We start from the raw sequence: 21,819 nt of genomic DNA on the forward strand, positions 1-21,819 counted from the left end.
TAAAGAGAGAAAGTAATTAATTCATTTTTTAAAAATTAAACATAAAAAAACTTTTTTGAACTTTAAAAATTTGTTTTAGTTAATATAAAAGATACCTTTTTTTTGCATAAAAAATCTTTTTTTTTTCATTTTAGGGGCTCCCATAGTCAAGGGAAAGCATTTGGATAAAGTTAATCTAATCCCTAATGGTGATAATACATTTTTTTTTTTGTCTTCAGTCATTTGACTGATTTGATGCAGCTCTCCAAGATTCCCTATCTAGTGCTAGTCGTTTCATTTCAGTATACCCTCTACATCCTACATCCCTAACAATTTTTTTTACATATTCCAAACGTGGCCTGCCTACACAACTTTTTCCTTCTACCTGTCCTTCCAATATTAAAGCGACTATTCCAGGATGCCTTAGTATGTGGCCTATAAGTCTCTTTTAACTATATTTTTCCAAATGCTTCATTCTTCATCTATTTGCCGCAATACCTCTTCATTTGTCACTTTATCCACCCATCTGATTTTTAACGTTCTCCTATAGCACCGCATTCCAAAAGCTTCTAATCTTTTCTTCTCAGATACTCTGATCGTCCAAGTTTCACTTCCATATAAAGCGACACTCCGAACATATACTTTCAAAAATCTGTTCCTGACATTTAAATTAATTTTTGATGTAAACAAATTATATTTCTTACTGAAGGCTCGTTTAGCTTGTGCAATTCGGCATTTTATATCGCTCCTGCTTCGTCCATCTTTAGTAATTCTACTTCCCAAATAACAAAATTCTTCTACCTCCATAATCTTTCTCCTCCTATTTTCAAATTCAGCGGTCCATCTTTGTTATTTCTACTACATTTCATTACTTTTGTTTTGTTCTTGTTTATTTTCACGCGATAGTTCTTGCGTAGGACTTCATCTATGCCGTTCATTGTTTCTTCTAAATCCTTTTTATTCTCGGCTAGAATTACTATATCATCAGCAAATCGTAGCATCTTTATCTTTTCACGTTGTACTGTTACTCCGAATCTAAATTGTTCTTTAACATCATTAACTGCTCGTTCATGTAAAGATTAAAAAGTAATGGAGATAGGGATCATCCTTGATAATAAATTAAAAAAAACTTTTTAAAATTATTAAAAAAATGTACAGAGATACAACCATAATTCTAAGTAAACAAAGTTTTAATTTTCTTGAAAGGGAGTGAAAATTATAGCTAATTTTTAAAAAAAATTATTAAAGAGTAACGGCTACCAAAAAAATAATATTTTTATTTTTTTAACGCCATGGATAACTTGCGAGATGGATTTAAATGCAAAATTATTATTTTTTTAATTCTTAAAATATTTTAAAAATATTTTTGTTATTACAGGTTATTACAGGAATGAAGTGGGCAAAACATTTTTATAGTGATTCGATCACTATAAAAATATTTCATTTTATTACAAAAATGTTTCTACATTTTGTACATTTTGATGTAGAAAATTTAAATGCAAATAAATTCCCATTAACTACTTTTTTGAAGCAAGCTATTACATAAAAAAGAAAAAATATATATATGGTAATTTTTTGTAGAGGTGGTTGACTATTAAATATAATTTTTTTTTAATTTGCGATGTTAAATAACTTCAACTTAAGTAAGAAAAATTTGTTGCTAGAGTGTCCCTTAAAAAATTGAAATTTTATTTCTGCCAAAAAACTCATTTCGTTTTCCAATTTAAAAAAAAAATGTAATACATACTCTTTTCTCGAAAGTGGTACTTCTTTACAAAGTTTGAAAAATCGGTCAGCAGGAACCAGAGTTATAAGAGCTAATACAATGTCCTGCAGGACAATATACTTACGTATGATATTTTTTAGCCTCCTAGACCATCGTTATGTATTGCTTCAGAGGATGAGATTAAATGGCATTATGTAGCTTTGTACCTGACCGGGATTCGAACCGAAACCTCTGGATAAAAGGCCGAGACGAACCGCTTGTTCCACTTCGAAACCAGCTGATTTGCCATGTCGAGTTAATGTCTCGGTGGATATTAAGCCTTACCTAATTACATGCTCCTATACCAAATATTCTTATACCTCTACATTAACAACCCTCGTGGTAGCGTAAACCTCGGGCCTAATCTAAATAAATTCAAATACTCAGTATTCCCAACTAACTGGACTGATTCGACGTTATACACCTGAGCTTGTGAAACCTAGTTAAATACCATAAGAACACATAACACAGCACATAAAACATGTTTTTTGCAACATCGCGAATTTTGACCAAAAAATAATTGTGTTCTTAAAACACAAAATACAAAATTCAAATATAAAATAGAAAAACCAAAAGTAACTAACTTCTGATCCGACTGCCCCGAGAATTACATATCATCCTTATTCATCCTCTAAAGTAATACCTTACGGTGGTTCCAGAGGCTAAACAGAAAAGGAGAGAATGTATTTAATTCATTTTTTAAAAATTAGTTTGTACTTTAAAAATTTGTTTTAATTAATATAAAAGAAAAAATGATGACATAAGGCCGAAAAGTCCCCAATCCGAATCGCAGATCATCATCACAGAGTCTCTAACATAATATATAATATAAGAATAATAAACACATATATAAACTCATATACAATTTAGCTAACCGGGAAACGATTGCCAAGGCGCCAGTCTTGGCGCATCTTAATGGGACCCTAGCCATCCGGGCCACAATCTAATCTTTAATCCTAAATTCTCTAAATTACTCTCTCAAGAATCCAATACTTCTTATACTCCTCTTGAGACAATCGTCCATTCCGATTGATTTTTCCGATTTTCCTTTAAATCTACGCTTGACCCAATTTCATCGAACTAACAGGTAACCTGCAGTCGTCTAAGCTCATTCCATCTACATACATACAATACATCGAATGCATCATCGATCACACCCACATTGCGGACATAAGCCTGAGTCAACCAGGTCGAATCGAGCCAGTCTGTTCATAAAGTCATCATGTCCTGAAAGAAATTGAGTTACATACCTATTTGGATGTATCCAAGGGACGCTTCAGAAGCATCTAACATCTGGGAAAAGGCCGTGCGTATAACACTCATTTGACGTGTCTTCCCATGCAGCTTGCCATACTTGATATCCATTTTGTTCAATCTCTTTTACTTTCTCAGAATTCAACTCGCCAGACTTCTTAGCAACATTCACAGTTGCTGTCGTTCACACGCAAGAACAACATCTATTGGTTTAACCGCGGCGATTACTAGAACCGCCTCGCGAGAGATTGTTCTGTAGCTTCCTATCACTAGGCGATATCGCAATAATTTATACGAAAATGTATATAGGCATAATAAGAATTTAATAATGATGACAAGCTTAGCGATCGATTTTTGCGATTGCCAGTTGAATATGTGTAATGTGTGTTGCATATGTTTAAAACCGTAAGCAATTTACATCAAAAATAAAGGCGAATATAAAATTAAAAATAATATAAAATAAAATTAACCGAAAATAATAAAAGTAATAAATCGACATCTAATTCTAATAATCATTGTGCTTTTCTTTTTACATAAATTTTCACTCGTTTTTAGACAGGTGATGTTACAAATGAAAATTGTTTAAAATACATCAAGTTAAATTTATTTCGTTTAAATCTTTTTATAAAGTAATTTCATTTAAAAGGTAATGCAATAAATATTCTTCTACTTTTTTAATTTATTTAATAACCGTTAAAGAAAAGTAATTTTATTTAACACTGTTGAACGAATAAAACAAAAAAAAGGTAATGAAAATAGAAACTAAAGTAATGAATATTACATTGGACTGAAGGATAAAATTTCCTTAATGGTTACGATATAACAAAACAAGCTAGTAACTTAAAAATTGGAAATATATTAAGGTAAGTGCTTGCTTGTTTGAAAGAAGAAAAAAAAGAAATTACATTTAAGAGATCTTGTCTGCCCCCCTTTTTTCTATTTATTCTTTACAAACTCTCCTTCCATTTCTCTTTTGTAATCTTTTCAATAAACATTTACTTGATAAACATTTAAAAGAAGAACACTTACAAAAATTCAATGTTATGTCAAGAAAAAAATGGAATGTTTTTGAAGCATATTTAATACCAATACTTTATGTAAACGTATAACAAATTCAATGCATATTTAATTATAATTTTAATAGCATTTTTAAGATAATTTATTATTCTGTGTAAATTTTATGTTCTCTAGCCATTTTAATTAAAAATACGTAGTAGTTTAGTTCAAAAAAGACAATAATCTGGTGGAAAAAATCTTCAAAAAAAATTAAAGAGACTTATATGCAAATGACTTAAAACTCTTGTATGAAAATTAAATTGACAGTTTGAAAAATAACTTTTGTTAATTATAAAGTATTTTATTAGAGGAAGTAAAAGTGTGGAATAAAGGTAAGTATTGGAAAGCAAAAAAAGTTGAGTAAATGGAAGGATATTTTACTAGAGGCCGAGATTTTTTATTTGACACCTGTTTTATATTTAATAAAGTATAATTGGAGTTAATAAGAAGCAGAAAGTTATATTAATTGGGTTTTTGAAAAGAATTTAAAAGAAAGTTTTTTGATAGCTGGAAAGATTTCAATATAGCAAGGAAAGATTTTTGCTAAGTGCTTTTTTAGAATAGGATGTAATACTGATCTGAATTGTATACAAACACAAAAACGTAATATAAAAAGTTAGATGTTGTTATGAAGAAAGTGAAATGTATAAACTGATTGAAGTATGAAGAGGTGTTGAAAAAATGAAAAGAACACGGAAATCTGATGAAGATAGATGATAAGGGAAAAGAAAAAGCTTACAAAAATTCTCACTAACGTAAGAATTTTTTGTAGCAAACATCTAGGAAGGAAAAACTTTGATACTGATAAATGTCAAATAAAATAAAAAAGCTGGTAACACAGTTGTAGGACTTTCTCAAAACACTGGTTGTTACTGATACATTTCATCCATACACACACGCAACACAATTAAAAATATTTATCAATTTATTTAAATATAACATTTTTTCATTTATTTAATTCAATAATTCTAACTAAAGCGCGCGCGCATACCGTATTTAATTCGCGCGGATGTGGCGGTACTGGAGGCGACAACTTGCACTAACAAAACTGATGTAATTTCACAACTTGCATAGAACAAATTTCACTTGAATGGTCGGAGACTGGTGTAGTCTGTGGGTTAACACAAGAGGTACCGCGCCAACCGGATGATCGAGTTCAAGTTCCAACTAGACCGAGTTACTTTTTTACGCTTTAAATATTATTCATATATTTAATTCTACCGCTCATCTGTGACGTCAAATCATAGCAGTAGTTTACAGCATTTGTTGGGCTGAGGTGCGATTTTGCAAAAGTTTTTTTTATAAATATCGTTGTTATATTTTGATTGTTAACAAATGTACCTAAAAAAATATGTCCTTACTTAGACGAAATCTCGAGGTACTCTGAGGGTGACCTTGCTCTACAGCCTCACTTCCTCGATCTTTTAAGTTGAAAATTTAAAGGCATTGATGGCCCATATATAGAAGTAATCTGACTAAGTTTGATCAAAATCGGTCTTGTAGTTTTGGAGATAAGTTGCTTTAGCGGCCAACACCAAACTCACGTACATACGAGCATTAACATCGAGAAAATTTCCACCCGGATTTTGGGTTCCTTAGGTGTCAAAACGTTGAGATCCGGTGAACATCGCATTTGCCCAAATTGTACCGATTACAATACATCCCCTTCTTGAGCTATAATAACAGTATCCAAGCGGAAAGTAGAAGTTAAAAAGAAACTTAGAAGGATGCTTACAACTTAAAAAAAATGGAGGAAATTCAGGTGAAACCCGGTACATACACCTAAAAAAGTTTCTATGGAAACAAAAATAGATTAATCGTATACTTTATGTATTAGAAAGGATTTATTCATAGCTCTGATTCATCTACATACAAAATTTAGTCTCAGGTTTGGCTTTTTGCACGACTCTTCGAATTGGCAACAAATTCCTTACTCTGCTTGTAGAGCCTCCCTCAACAAAACAATAGAAATATTAAGTTCATGATAACATTTCAGGTCTGTAAATCCTTAATACTGATGTAAACTTTGCCAATTGCAGTAATGATTGGGTGAGCAACGAATATTCATCGGGAAAAAGAATGGATTAAGTGTTGATAGATAGACTTTTTTTTGCAACTCCCACATAGAGATTGTTTAATAGACAAAGAGTATCACTACTCCACTGAATCTCGATAAACAGTTGCTGCTCTGACTACGGACAGGTGTTAGCAAGCCGTAGATGGGAACAGGATGACTACTGACCAAATTCCTATGATATTCATCCAATAAAAAGTTAGAATAAAGGGAAGAAAAACATAAGCGGACGATCAATTTAAAAAGAAATTATCTTTGACCGAGTGTTGCCCAAAGACTCAGGACATAAATGGTAAGAAAAAAGCCATTAAATTAATTACAGAAGAACTGCATAAAGAAGACAAAACTCACTTAACGAAGTGCTTCAAGGCATTATAATGAGTGATGATCCCTTGTATAATCCCATGGAAATCAGTGTGTTTTTATTGCGGGTGGAAGTCATTTTTACTGATTAATAGTTTTGTATCAAACAGCTTAAATATATTATGTAATAAACTATTTTCTCTAGATACTAAAGAGATAACGGTTGAAAGGCACAACATCCCTTAGGAATACCCTCACCCATCCTTAGAATTGTATTATGTATGGAAGTACTATAAACCATTCAACTGGAGATGGAAATATATGTCATAAAAATGACTTTTTTAACATTATTAAATTGAAAAAGCAATAAAATATTAGTAAAAATTGTAGATCTCTTTTTTTTCTTAAATAAAAAAGCTTTGTCATTATGGAAATCAAACAATTTTATTACCAATCGTGTTACCAGGGACTAATAAAATTTATAGTTATTTTATCATAATTCATTGTTTAATAATACATCATTGTTGTTCAATATAGTATTTTATTTCCACCTGAAATGTTTATAACTTTATTGTTATTTTTAATATTATCCTATTTTATTCAGCTATAACAATTTTTATTTATATATAAAAAGATAAAAACAAAAAATAAAACAGACGTACTTTAGTCAGCCTAAATTTAAATGCACTATAAAACAACAGAATAAGAAATAAGCAGTTGTAATCTGTTATGGTTGTTTGGTAGATTGATGCACACGTTATTCCTTACCCTTGTTATAAACAGGCGCCAATTGCATATTCAACGGATCTGATACATCGTTTCCTTTTTCTACCTCCTTTATTTTTTCCTTTTCACGGTGCCATATTTTAACAAACATGTATACATATTCATGAACAAAGTAGTAATTCCAATGTGTATATATATATATATATATATATATATATATATAAATTAAATAACCAGATTTTTCAGCAAATTTGCTTACATATACACATATGTAATAATGCCTATTAAATTACATATACACATTTTTAAAAGTACATAAAATTCTATTTCACTAATAACTTCTGATTTCTTTTTCATATTTTATTTATTTTTTATTGTTATTATTGGATAATTATTTATTGTAACTTTTTTCATAATCATGGGTGAATAATTATTAATAAATCAATATATTTAAATTTTAAAAAAAGTTAAAAAAATAAATTAAAAAACAAGTTAAAAAACAGAGACGAAGTCTGATTCGAACCGATGTGCGTTCCTTTGTAAGATCCAATTATTTCTTTAATTAAAATTTTATTTGACTATAACTCTGGAACCAATGAAAAAGAGTACCACTAATGATATATCGTTGAAAAGCTCTCAATGAGGGCTTAGTACAGTTAAGAAAAAGCTCAAAATCCAGTTCGTTTTTGGACTTTGAGCTTTTTTGGACACTTATGGTTCAATCGATTGCAATCAAAAGGGGAGGTGCATAATTAGATGTTACAACAGTCCTAAATCCATAATTTCAACATCCTAAGTCTAATAGTTTTTGAGTTATGCGAGATACGTACAGACGTCACGCCGAAACTAGTTAAAATGGATTTAGGGATGGTCAAAATAGATATTTCCGTTGAAATCTGAAAACCAAAATTATTCTCGATTACAATACTTCCTTTACTTCGTACAAGGAAGTAAAAAGTATTATCTTCCACTTATCTTTCGTTGTTTATATTTATTATAAACGTGAATTCTGGTTTCTTTGTGATTTTAAGTTAGCCATCTCAGAACCCACCTCGTACACGTTTTACGGTAAATCGATTTATCATGGATATTGGAATAAACAATGCCGTTACTCGCACAAAAAATCAACGATGTTTTAAATATTTTTCATCTGTCCTCGTGAATAATATTGTAACAGGACTCGTATAATGGACCAGGGAAACGGATTCATTCCCATTAAGAAGAAATAATTAGAAAATAATAATGAAAAGAAAAATCCAGAATGAACTAAAAGGTATCCTTTTCTCAGGCTAACAAGTTTGTTTAACAATCTGTTCTTTGTAGTACAGACAATGGTACCTCCATCAACTGTTTTTCTAAGAGAAGGGTTACTGGACCGGTATAGGAATTTATGGGAAAATGTAAGGGGGTGGACGATGAAATTATTACGCTTCAAGAGTTAAGGAATGAGGCAGGTACTGGTTCTGCAGGCCAGGAGATATAAATACGGTTAAGTCCAGCGGGAACAGTCAGTAGTTAAGCTAGTAGTTCTTCGAGCCCGTATTCGGTGTAATCGTGAAAACAGTGAGTAGTTCTGCGAGGCCGTGTTCGTCGCGGTTGCGGTGAGAACGATATCATTAAGCGTGTAGTAACAACATTTGAAGCATTCAACCGTCATAACCGTTCCAGTGTGGACAGTGGTTGAATGCAGGAAGTAGTTCAGTGAGTAATTAGTAATAAAGTGATAGTATTATATTCATTCATAAAATGTGGGATAGTTCCATTGTAAACAGTAAAAGTAATGATGTTTGCAGATTATTGAATTGTATAAACTTTAGACTTTTATAATTTTATCTTGTTGTTACTGCAATATCAGGTTACAATGGTGGAAAAAGAAATTAATACCATTATATAAGTATTAAAAGTAATTCATCTTCTAGGGATATAAAAATCCAATAATTACTAGATCAATTTTGAGGAGAAAAAATTATTTCGAGTAGAAAAGAGTTGCTTGTATAATTAATAAATAGGATAAATAGCCCATCGGGGTTTGAATCTGAATTAAAACATTTTAATATTTTTTCCTTCATCATCCACTTTAGAAAGAATCGGTTCATTTAATTTTTAAAAAATTAAAATGATTTTACTGTATTATAACTGACTCGATTATAGTAAGCTGTGTAATACACTGAATTAAAGAAAATCTCCAATGCTGATTTATTATAACTGATTTTTCTTAAAATTGTTTGTTCGTTCAAATTTTTCGTTGTAAACGATTATTTAATTAAAGAATAACTTCCTAATAAATAATTAGGAATTTATATACCAACGGAATTCTTATGATAAGTACAAGTGAAGCTCATATAAGACCTATCTCTGTTTCCTAGAATTATTCAATTCTATTTTGGCAGTGACAGATTCATAAAATCGAGTACCGTAATTTTTACTTCCTTGTACGAAGTAAAGGAAGTATTGTGATTACGAAAAATTTCGGTTCTCAGATTTCAACGGAAATATCCATTTTGACCATTCCTGAATCCATTTGACTAGTTTCGGCGTGACGTCTGTACATATGTACGTACGTAAATATCTCGCGTAACTCAAATACGATTAGCCGTAGCATGTTGATATTTTGGATTTAGGACTGTTGTAACATCTAGTTGCGCACCTTCCAATTTGTTTGGAATCGACTGAACCAAAAGTATCTAAAAAACCCAAAATCCAAAAAGATTTGGATTTTGGACGTGCAAAAAGTACTGGAATTCTTATAGTCAGATGTAAGATATTGTGCCGTGAAGATGAGTGGTCTTTCCTCAAAATTGCGTTATATATTTAAAAATTTCGGAAGCAACAGAAATTTTTTATTTGCCAAAAAATGGTTCAGTCGCTTTCGTTCCGGAAATTTCGATATCCAAGATGCTGCTTGCAGTGGCAAACTAATCACGGAAAAGTGAATGATATTCTGGCAAAAGTTGAGGAAGACCGGCATGTAAGCAGTCATGACATCGCCGATTACCTAAATATCCATCAGCAAAGAGTTTTAAACCATTTGGAGAAAGCTGGCAATAGAAAGAAGCTCGACGATTGGATGCCACCTGATTTGACTCGGAGAAATTTACTCGATCATATTTCTCTCTACGAATCTCTGCTGAAACGTAATAAAACCGAGCCACTCTGAAGCGGTTGATCACGAGTGATGATAAATGGATAACTTAAGACAATAATATGCGAAAAAGATCGTGGTGGAAGCCAGGAAACTCCATAGTCTGTGGCAAAGCCTACGATGACGTCCAGGAAAAATATGCTATGTGTTTGGTGAGATTGGAAGGGCATCGTGCTTCATAAGCTGCTGCCACCAGGCAGTACGACAGACCTATACTGTCGACAATTAGTGAGGCTGTATCTGGCAATTCAAATGAAACGGCCTGAATTGATCAACAGAAAGGGTGTCATACACTACCCTGAGAAGGCCTGACCGCATACATCTTTAACGAACATGAGGAATTGAGAGAACTTTACTGAGCGATTTTAATGCATCCATCGTATAGTGTAGACCTGGTACGGTCAGACTCTAATTTGCTTTGGTCTCTGCAGAACTTCCTGATTGATGTTATGTTAATTTCAAAAGAGGCCTGTGAAAATCGTGTGTCATAATTTTTTGACCAGAAATCATAGAAGTTCTATACCGATGGGATTATGGTGTTGCCTAATAAGAAGTACATAACAGAAAATGGCGCAAATGTGGTCTCATAAAGTTATTTTCAAATAACAATAAATGTATTCTTAATTTTGGCCTTCAAAGGTTTAACACCTTTTAAACCACCTATTATAATAAAATCTTTTTAAATAATTAAGCTAATTATACCCCTATTCCTATGTCCAATCGACTAAAAATTTCAGTACTAAACACCTCATAGCAGTGATTCCCAAACTATGCGTCGTGGCCTCTTCACAGGAGCGCCGCGAAATATTGTAAAAGCTTCATAATTAATTGAACCAACACATTTATAATTATTAATTTAATGTTAATAAAGTAAAAAAAAATAATGAAGATACACGAGCTTTATATATTTTTATCTCTTACCTTACCTTACGAGTAGTCATACTTTTACTTAGGGTAGGGCACCGTGGAAAAATTTTAATTGAAAAAGGACGCCGCAACTCGGAAAAGTTTGGAAATCACTGGACTATGATATTAAAGCGTTACGGAATTCAGATTCTTATGTTGTTCCGAACAAAAATTTGAAGTTTTAAAATTACGATAAATACCGTCATTTTATGTTTGAATTTGTTAATTTGTCTTATTAAATTAAAAATTTAATGGCCCCAGTTTATCAAATTCCGATGTATAAAAATATTTAACCCAAATTTCAATTTTTAATTCTAGTCCGGAGATATTTAACTAAATACAGGTCAATATACTTATGTACATACATCCTTTCAAAATTTCCACAAGTTTTTTTGTATTTTTCAGTTAGAGGAGGTCATTAAACATCGATATTTGCAAAAATATCGACACTCAAAATTTTACCATCCATCATACTTCCCTTAAATCTATCCTGCTGTACAAGCAATAGTACTATGACCGGGAAGGTAAAAATAATATTTGATCGTTTTGGATATAACTTTTATTACATATTTATATTTATGGGTAATAAATATAGAAATATAGTAATATAATATAGTATATAGAAACGGAAATAAATAATTTATTTAATGGAATAATCTACGATAAAATTTTATGAATGAAAATGAATAGATTAAGGTAATCATATTGCAATAACAGAATTATGAAAGTTAAGTAATGAATAGTCGTACGATGATAGCTATTATACACCTGCGTGTGTATTAAAACAAACATTATTTACTCTTTCCATCAAGTTATGAATACGCTAGAATGCTTATTAATATATTTATTCAAAAATTCTACTGAATAATTCATTTAATAATAATAAATAGTTCTGAGAAGGAATACAAATTTCCCTAGCGGAGAGGTGGTGTCTCGGCTTTTCATTCGGAAGTCCCGGGTTCGAATCCCGGTCAGAAATGGTATTATTCATACGTTACAAAATTCCATATCCATATTCCTTCACATATAAGCTTCAAGTGTTACATGTAATTTCCTAAAAGAAAAAAGAAAAAGAAAAATACATTACTAGTTTATTCAATTTAATATTTTTATTTATGAATATATCACTATTATTCGTAACATAATTTTTTGTCACATGTAATATCAACCGTAATAAAAATAATATTTACTACTATTTTTTTATCATTTTTTTTTAATCGTAATTTGTTTACAGAAAATTACCATTTTTTTCGTATTTTTACTTTGCGGCTGTAATTCAACTCCTGATTGCAGCATAATTATAAAAGGAAAGTACCCATCAATCAGTCAAAATTGTGGGTAAATTTTGAAACATTTCACTTTTCGTAAAGATCAACTTTCAAGATCCCCTTAGTTAAAAAAAACACAAAAAATAGTATAAATTACCGGAAGATTTATGTACGTACGTACATTTATTAGCTTGTATTTTAATTAATATATGTGGACCGGCTCATTCTTCGAAAATGGTTATGTATTCGGCATTGATGGCATACAATTCTGTAAATATATTGATGGAAATATTTGCCGAGGTATTTACATCGGTGGCATCCTGACAGAGGCAAAACTGATGATTGTGATGTGTTATGAGGTTTAGAAAGTCTAAATTATGTCCTCCGCAAAAGAACTGCGGGCTGTTTCTGATGCACGGCTTACACACACGCGCTCGCGCGCAACTTAATTTAAAATATTTACCCTTTTATTTAAATATAATTTTTCTTTTTGTTTATTTAATTCAATAATTCTAACTAAAGCTCGCGCGCATACCGTATATAATTCGCATGAGTGTGGCGGTACTAGCGGCGACGGTAGGCAGTAACTAAACTAATTTAATTTCACAACTTCCATGCGTATGTAAACCTGCGCATTACTGACTAAACCACCACTCCTGGCTACCAACCTTCCGGGAACCGCTAGTGAAGTATTCCTTCTGGAATGGGGTTTACACGCCCAGCCACACACTCATACGTCATAGTGTAATCGCATTAAAATAGGAATATCGTCAACAAAAACACAACAAACATGATACGTCATCATACAAATACAAAGTGACCTAGTTCTACAGCCTCACCCTCACGACCTTTTAAGTTGAAAATCTAATGCCGTCAATGCCCCATTTATAAAGGTAATTGACCAAGTCTGGTCAAAATCGGTCCAGTAGTTTTGAAGATGTAAGGTGATTTAGAGGCAAATACCGAACACTTACACGTATATACGAACATTAGCATAAAAAAAATGTCCAACCGGTTTTTTAGGTTCCTTAGGTGTCAAAATGTCAACTGCATATACCCAAATTAGACCGATTACATTTCTTTCTTCTAGAGCTATAGTGCTATCTAGACGGGCAAGTAAAAGATCTGAAAATTCGTGTGTTTTCTTTATTAGGCTGTAACTTTACGGAAGAATTGCACATGGATGAAAAAATTAACTTCATTCTTTAAATTTCTTTATTAAACCTGAAACGATATGATTATTATTTTTAAGAGCTGTGATATTTTCTGTATTATTTCGTATTTTATTTCAGATGGCCAATAATGAAAGTGGACAATAATTTATTTTAATCGATTTTATAAATTTATTAAATAATTTTTTAAATTGAATTTTTATAAAACTTCATTAATAATTTACTAAAATTATTTTTACACAATGTCAACTACATATACCCAAATTAGACCGATTACATTTCTTTCTTCTAGAGCTATAGTGCTATCTAGACGGGCAAGTAAAAGATCTGAAAATTCGTGTGTTTTCTTTATTAGGCTGTAACTTTACGGAAGAATTGCACATCGATGAAAAAATTAACTTCATTCTTTAAATTTCTTTATTAAACCTGAAACGATATGATTATTATTTTTAAGAGCAGTGATATTTTCTGTATTATTTCGTATTTTATTTCAGATGGCCAATAATGAAAGTGGACAATAATTTATTTTAATCGATTTTATAAATTTATTAAATAATTTTATTAAATTGAATTTTTATAAAACTTCATTAATAATTTACTAAAATTATTTTATTTTAGCTGATTCAGTCAGTTATATTTAATGCTTATTGTAAAAGCAGTGGAAATGGTTTGTAGTTATTTGTTTACCAATAACAAATTAGTTGATCGGCGGACAAAGAATATAATTATTTTGTGTACGGTACCGACAACTGCATAACTATTTTAATCTACGGTTGATCGCCCGTGCTAACTGAACAAGCTCAACTCTAATAATGGATTTTATATTATCTTCTTTGTGTAAATACAATTTAATTTCTATTCTAACAGCATTGTATTATTTTAGCCTATATATTCATATAAACCCGGTAAGCTTTAGTAATTAAAAAAACAGACAGTCGAATGTATTATTTATTAAAAATAAGGGCAAGGGTTAAAAAAATAAATAGGTTTCAAAAAATGAGGATATTCTAATTGATTTTTCTTCCGTTTGAGTCAGGTTTACTTTAATAGTTTTATATCTGTTAGTTTGGAATAGAAATGAGTTAACTGGTTCCTAGAAATCGTGAATTCGATTCGTATAATTTTTGTTGTTTAGCATTTTTACTGGAATATATCCATTTCTGAACATCTCATTCTATCTATTACGGTACTGAAATTTCTAAAATCTAGATATAATCATAAATTAGAAGGGCTATGAGCCCTGATTAAGCCAATAAATACCTAAAAGTTTAAGTTAACAGATTTTGAAAAAAATATGCAGATAGGTACGTTTGCAAAAAAGATCCTACGAAATCGAACGATTACCGAGTGCATAGTATTTCAGAAGGCACCTCCTTAGAACGGATTAAGTAGTATGTTTTTAGCTAAAACTTAAACAACGGGGGATAAAGCACAAGGTTAAGAAAAAAATCTTGCGCAATAAGAACGACTCTTTGTTTCCGATGCCCTCAATATTTTTCGATGAGAAATGCACTGATTTTTGTCTAAGAAAAATGTAACTTTAATTAGGCGAAATCTCGAGATACAACCTAGCTCTACAGCCTAGATGTTTTAAGTTGAAAATTTAATGACGTTAATGCCCCATTTATAAAAGAAATCTGACAAAGTTTGGTAAAATTCGGTCCAGTATTTCTGAAGATATAAGATGATTTAGAGGCCAACACCAAACATACACACGTACATACTAACATTAATATCCGTAAAATTTCCATCCGTTTTTTGACCGGATCTTGATGTTTTAACACCGAAGGAACAGTTTAGTTAAGGAATAGTTTATTAACGAGTAGACCCTACATGCAAGCATCAAGTTTCAACTCGCTCACTATTGTGACTCACTGCATAAGCGTGTATGAAAAATACATCAATAAAAAGTCAACATAACCCGATATTGAGGTTATTTTGTCTGTTTTCTATTTTAAATTGAATGTAGCTAAAACACAATTCATCTAATCTTTATAAAATTTTCACATATACAACCTCAGATACACTACTACACCATATCTAAATTTCAACGAAATTGATCGAGTTCTGGAGATTTTCGATCCACAAAATTTTATACATGAATAGTATTTTCGTACTCCGCATACCTGAAAACGTAAAGAAAATTCAATTCCCTCCAATCCGACCGTTTGATCTAAGGTAATACCGTACTTTTCCTCAAAAAGTCTGTAAAAAGGGTGGAAGTAAGAAAAGGGCAATGTAATCAAAAAGGTCTGTGAAATAAAACAATCAAATCCATCTTACAAATTGCTTTAAACTCCCTTCCACGGAGTGGACATTCATTTTGCCAACAGCCTTTTGGTGGATAATTCCCATTGATTTAATTTAAATTTCCGGCAAAATTCTGGAGTTGCACAGTAATAAGAAGAAACTTAAAAGGTCTTCGTACTGATAAAATAAAATTCTTGCTAGAATAAAATTTATTCATGCTTATATACATTTTAGAATAGTATATATAGGCACCTTATATAATCTAAAAAAATGACCAAAATTAGTTTTAATTTTGTTCTAACTACTTTTAAATGATTCATCACTGACTGATATACGTTTTTCAACATTCCAAGTATTGCAACAACAAAAATTGTTTTTAACTTTTCTATAGTTTGATAATTAATTTGGTAATTTTTTTTTTAGAAAACCCCATAAAAAAGCTCTAAACTTGATACGTCAGTTCCCTGACGTATCAAGTGAAATTTACCTACTTTCGAAAATTTTATGAAAGAAATCCGTCATGGAGTAAGTAGTATGGCAGATGGCGATATCCTGTTTTTTCTCCTAATCACCAGAGGCGATAAATTGTTTGATTCTTGACACAGCTTACCATACACCGAACTTTTGAATATGAAGAGATTTTTGTACAAAAACATGAGGGTCAGTGCATATAATACACAATAACTTAGCTGATTATTTGATGTCTAATTTCACCTCGTTTTAATTAAGTCTCGACAAAAAAGGAAACCTTATCAAAAATTTAGATAATTCTGTAGATTATAAACAACTGGTATAATCAGACTTTATTCGATAATCATTTTAATTCAGTTCATGGAAGATTTGAATAGAATAATGGAATAATTAAAAACATTTTTCTAAGAACCATATATATGAAACAAATGAAATATTCACTTTTTTAGTTTTTTTTTTTTCTAATAGTATTCTTCTATGTTTGAGATTATCTAATTAAGTTTTAATTAAATTCATTCGCTAAATTAAAAATACAGCGAATGATCAAAATGCGGTTTTACACGAACTTTTTTTTCAGTTAATAAACGCATTTTATTACAACACTGAAGTAATGTTTAAACGTAAAAACGTTCGCTTTGAGATATATTGAGGCAACGTGTCAAATGAGATCTAACGTAACGGTTTTGTTCTCACGTATCAACTCCCAGAGTTTCTCATTCAACTTTTATTCATTGTACATAATAATCTTGTAGTTAAATGTATTTATTAGATAACGATGTACTATTTAAATTGATAAATTTGTAACGAGTTGTCTCGGGAATAATTCAATTTTTATACAATCTGTTATAAATCCTGTATTCTTTGTATTAAAAAAACGAAAATTTACTTAAATAACAAAAAAAATCATTCGGGAAAATATTTTTCCTAAAAGATATTTTTTACATTAAAACGTTTTTTTTGACATGTAATTAAAAAGAGACAAAATCTTAAAATGTATTAAAAATTACAAATATTGTTTCCCTTTAATAATAAATGTAATGCTTGTAGATGTAAATTTCATGTCGTATTTTTATATGAATTAATTTACAAAAAAAAAAAAAATGACAACACAGTTATAGGATTTTAATTTTATCATTTTATTTAAATATAATATTTTTTCGTTTATTTAATTCAATTATTCTAAATAAAGCGCGTGCGCATATCGTGTTTAATTCGCGTGAGTGTGGCGGTACTAGCGGCGACGATCGGCACTAACTAAACTAATGTAATTTCACAACTTATATAGAACAAGTTTCGTTTGTACGATCGGCTGACTGGTGTAGCCGCGAGGCTTAACGCACTAGGTACCTAGTCAATCGAGCGATCGAGTTCGAGACTCGGTCAAACCGATTTACTTTTTTTTTACACTTTAAATATTATTCATTTATTTAATTCTACCGCTCACCTGTGACATCACAATATAGAAAAACGACTACAACAGCTTTACGTCAGTAATACCAACCTGTGAAATATTAAGTAAATTATATAAAATAAATAATTAATATTTATAATATTAAAAATTATTTCGTTGGCAATCCTGTGAAATTTCAAATTTCCCAGTCCAAGATGATGAGAGAAAAGGGAATTTTCTACAGGGAAAAAGGGAAATTACTAAATGGTGGACTGCGATACTAGCGCTCGTTGTAGTAATGGGAGTACCATTGACGTAGTTGCCAACTTAGCCAGTAGTTTCTAGCATTTTTTGGATGGGGGTGATTTTGAAAAAAAAATCTTTTTTGCAAATATTATTTTTTAATTGTTAAAAAATGTGCCTAATAAAAATATGACCTCAATTAGGCGAAATCTCAAGATACTAAGGGTGACCTTGCCCTACAACCTTATTCCCTTGACCTTTTAAGTTGAAAATTTAGTGACATCAATGAATGCCTCATATATAAAAGTAATCTGGCTATGTTTGATCAAAAACGGTCCAGTAGGAGATGTAAGGTAATTTAGAGGCTAACACCGAACACAAACACACACTAAATACGAACGTTAACATACCGAAAATTTCTATCCGGTTTTTTGGTTTCCTTAGGTGTGGAAACGACAAGATCTGGTGAAAACCGCATATGTCCAAACTGACCGATTACAATACTTTCCCTTCTAGAGCTCTGATGTAGAGTTAGACGGGAAAGTAAAAGAAGGTTAAGATTTCAAAATTTGTTAAAAATTGCATATTGCTCCCTTTAATAAGTGTAATGTTTGTAGATGTAAATTTTATGTAGTATTTTTATATGAATTAATTTACAAAAAGGAATAAATTTTAGAATTTGCAGTAGGCCTGTATATTTAAATATAAATAAGATTAGTTAAAATTTTTTATAACTTCTTTTTGATAAGCTAAGAAATTCTACATTTAATACGAAATTTGTTCTATGGAATATTCTACACATTCTTATCCTTCTTTCTTTTCTTTTTTTGCTGTTTAGCCTCCGGTAACTACCGTTTAGAGCATGAATATTTCAGAGGACGAATGAGGACGATATGTATGAGTGTAAATGAAGCGTAGTCTTGTACATTCTCACTTCGACCATTCCTGAGATCTGTGGTTAATTGAAACCCAGCCACCAAAGAACACCAGTATCTACGATCTAGTATTCAAATCCGTGTAAAAATAACTAACTGGTTTTACTAGGACTTAAACGCTAGAAACTCTCGACTTCCAAATCACCTGATTTGGGAAGACGCGTTCACCACTAGACCAACCCGATGGAATACACACATTCTTATCCAGTGATCGCGTACTTAATATTTCTTATCTTATACATATATTAAATTTCACTTTGATGAAAAATTATCTGGTTTAACCGGAAATATATCCTGTTGTAGATTTCAGCCAAATTTGTACTTTTTATTATTGTGTAAAAAGGTACTTTGTATCTTTCTGTTACAGTCTTTTTATTAACTACGAACATCATGATTAGTTCATTCTATAAAAATCGTACTATAATCATCTCGCTATGTGGATAACATTTTCAAAAATATATCAGTAGAGGAAATTTCCGGTAAATGAATATATAAATAAATATAAAAATAATAAAAAGATTAAATTTTAATCTGTTAATCTACAAATTTTAAATAATCTGTAGTTTTAATATTTTATCGTAAAATATGATGAAGCAGTTAATTTTTGTATTGTAAAGTAGCGCGTTAAAACTATTTTATAAATATATTTTTGCAGTGGAATATTTATAAGCTACTTCAGTAGATTTTTTCGTTTTACATTTATATTACACTATTACGAACATTCTAAGAATGTTGTTAATAAAGAAAAGAAATAAAAAAATGGCAAGCTAAGCGTTAATACTCATTCAACGTATAGAGGAGGAAGGAGCAGAAAAAGTGGGAAAGAGAGAGAAAGAAATTCAACTGAGAAAAAAGAATGAATTCTGTGTCATAATTAAAAAATATTTTTCTTCATACGTATATTATATGTGTGACTTATTTAAAAAAAAAGGATAAAAGAAAACTCTTCTGTGACAAGTACTTTATAAGAACCCGGACATTACATTACTTTGCTGAAAAACTATTGTAGCGTTGCTAGTTTGAAGTGTACCCAGAGAGAGAGAGAGAGAGAGAGAGAGAGAGAGAGAGAGAGAGAGAGAGAGAGAGAGTATGAATGAGTGAGAGTGGAGAAGACGGTTAGTTGTGTTTGTATGTTTTCTCTATTGCAATGTATTCGCGTATGTTTTGTTTCTTACCCTTATATCTTCGATGTCTTTTCCTTGTTTCATGTTGATAAAAATTGTAGATAAGCTAGAATTATGAGTTATGACCTAGGCTTATTCAGGATCGGTGTTGTTATAAAGTTATTTATACAGATTTATACAATAATATATTTACTCAACTATTTTTTTTTGTGAGCTTTTCTGTTTATAATGGTTTCTACTAGAAGAAAAAGATATATTAATAAAATGTTGATAGAAAAGAATTTCTATGTCCATAATAGATGTCTTAATTGTATTTGGAATTTTCTCCCTCTTATTTGCTCAGAAACATGAAAACGCGCAATCCACACATATACACACACACACACACACACACACACGCGCGCGCGCGCACACACACACACACACACACACACACATATATATATATATACATGAATATTTAGTGATTGAACAAATGCGATGGCTTTATCTTTTTTTTTTTTAGTGATAAAAGTTATAAAATGAATTACGTATTATTGCTGAAAAAAATCTTTTTCAAACATTTCATCCATATAATAAAAAAATCTGATGTGGACACCACATGGCTTCCTCGAACGCCTATTAAATTACATACACACATTTTTTAAAGTACATAAAATTTTATTTCACTAATAACTTCTGATTTTTTTCACATTTTTTTAAATTGTTATTATTGAATTATTATTTATTGTAAATTTTTTTAAAATAATTTTTAATAAATATTTTATTTATTATTAATAACTATTAATAAATCAGTATATTTAAATTAAAAAAATTGAAAAAAAGGAAAAGAACCACTAATAATATTATACTGTGTGGAAATAGTCGAAAATCCGACCTAATTTTCATATCAGATTTGTCATTTAGTTAATTTTGATTGCGTTTTTGATAATTTCTAAAAAAAAAAAAAAAAGACTTCAGGCAGATCTTTGTATTCTGTATTGCTTCAATTCGTACAAAAGTAATAAGTGAAAAAGTTTATCAGCTAGTGTATAAAACTCCCGATAATGTTTTCTAATTCGAATTGAAATTATTGAGTATAGATTAAGTTATTTTAATAAAATAGCCTTTTTTTTTACTTGTTTGTAACTCGAATTGTTTGGATAGAACAATAATTATTGAGAAAATTAACTAATCTGATTTACAGAATAATTATTAATTTTTAAAATTATTTTGCCGCATAATTTTCAAGCTTTAGCGTGGAAATGATATTTTTTAGCGTAAAATTGTTATACTTGGCCGGGAATTGAACCCGAGACTTCCGGATGAAAGGCCGATATGCTACTACTATGTCACTAAGATTAGCAAGTGTTCTATGTAATTGAAGTATTTTATGTAATGCATTTTAACAAACCTAACTATAGGAAAGATATTTATCATTTTAAGTAAAATATCTTTAAAAAATATTTGATTACATTTTTTTTTATTTTTGCGATCTTTTATCTCGTTAGGACATATTAAAAAAAAAAAAATAGTCTTCGAATTTTTGTTACGGAGTCCTTAATTATAATTTTAGATTATGTTCTTTAATATGGTGTGAATAGTGTACTTATAACTTTTATTATGATTATCGGGTTCTGCTTTTTTCAAAACAAACGATTATTTGTACATAAAGCAATTTTATTAATGACAGAACTTGTAACTGTCAATAATTCTGACCGTACAAAAGGCTGCCTCTATCCGATTATTTTTCAAGAGATATAACAGTATTTTGTTAAATTA

This window comes from Lycorma delicatula, chromosome 7 (assembly GCF_047948215.1).
Source record: "Lycorma delicatula isolate Av1 chromosome 7, ASM4794821v1, whole genome shotgun sequence".
NCBI lineage: Eukaryota > Metazoa > Arthropoda > Insecta > Hemiptera > Fulgoridae > Lycorma > Lycorma delicatula.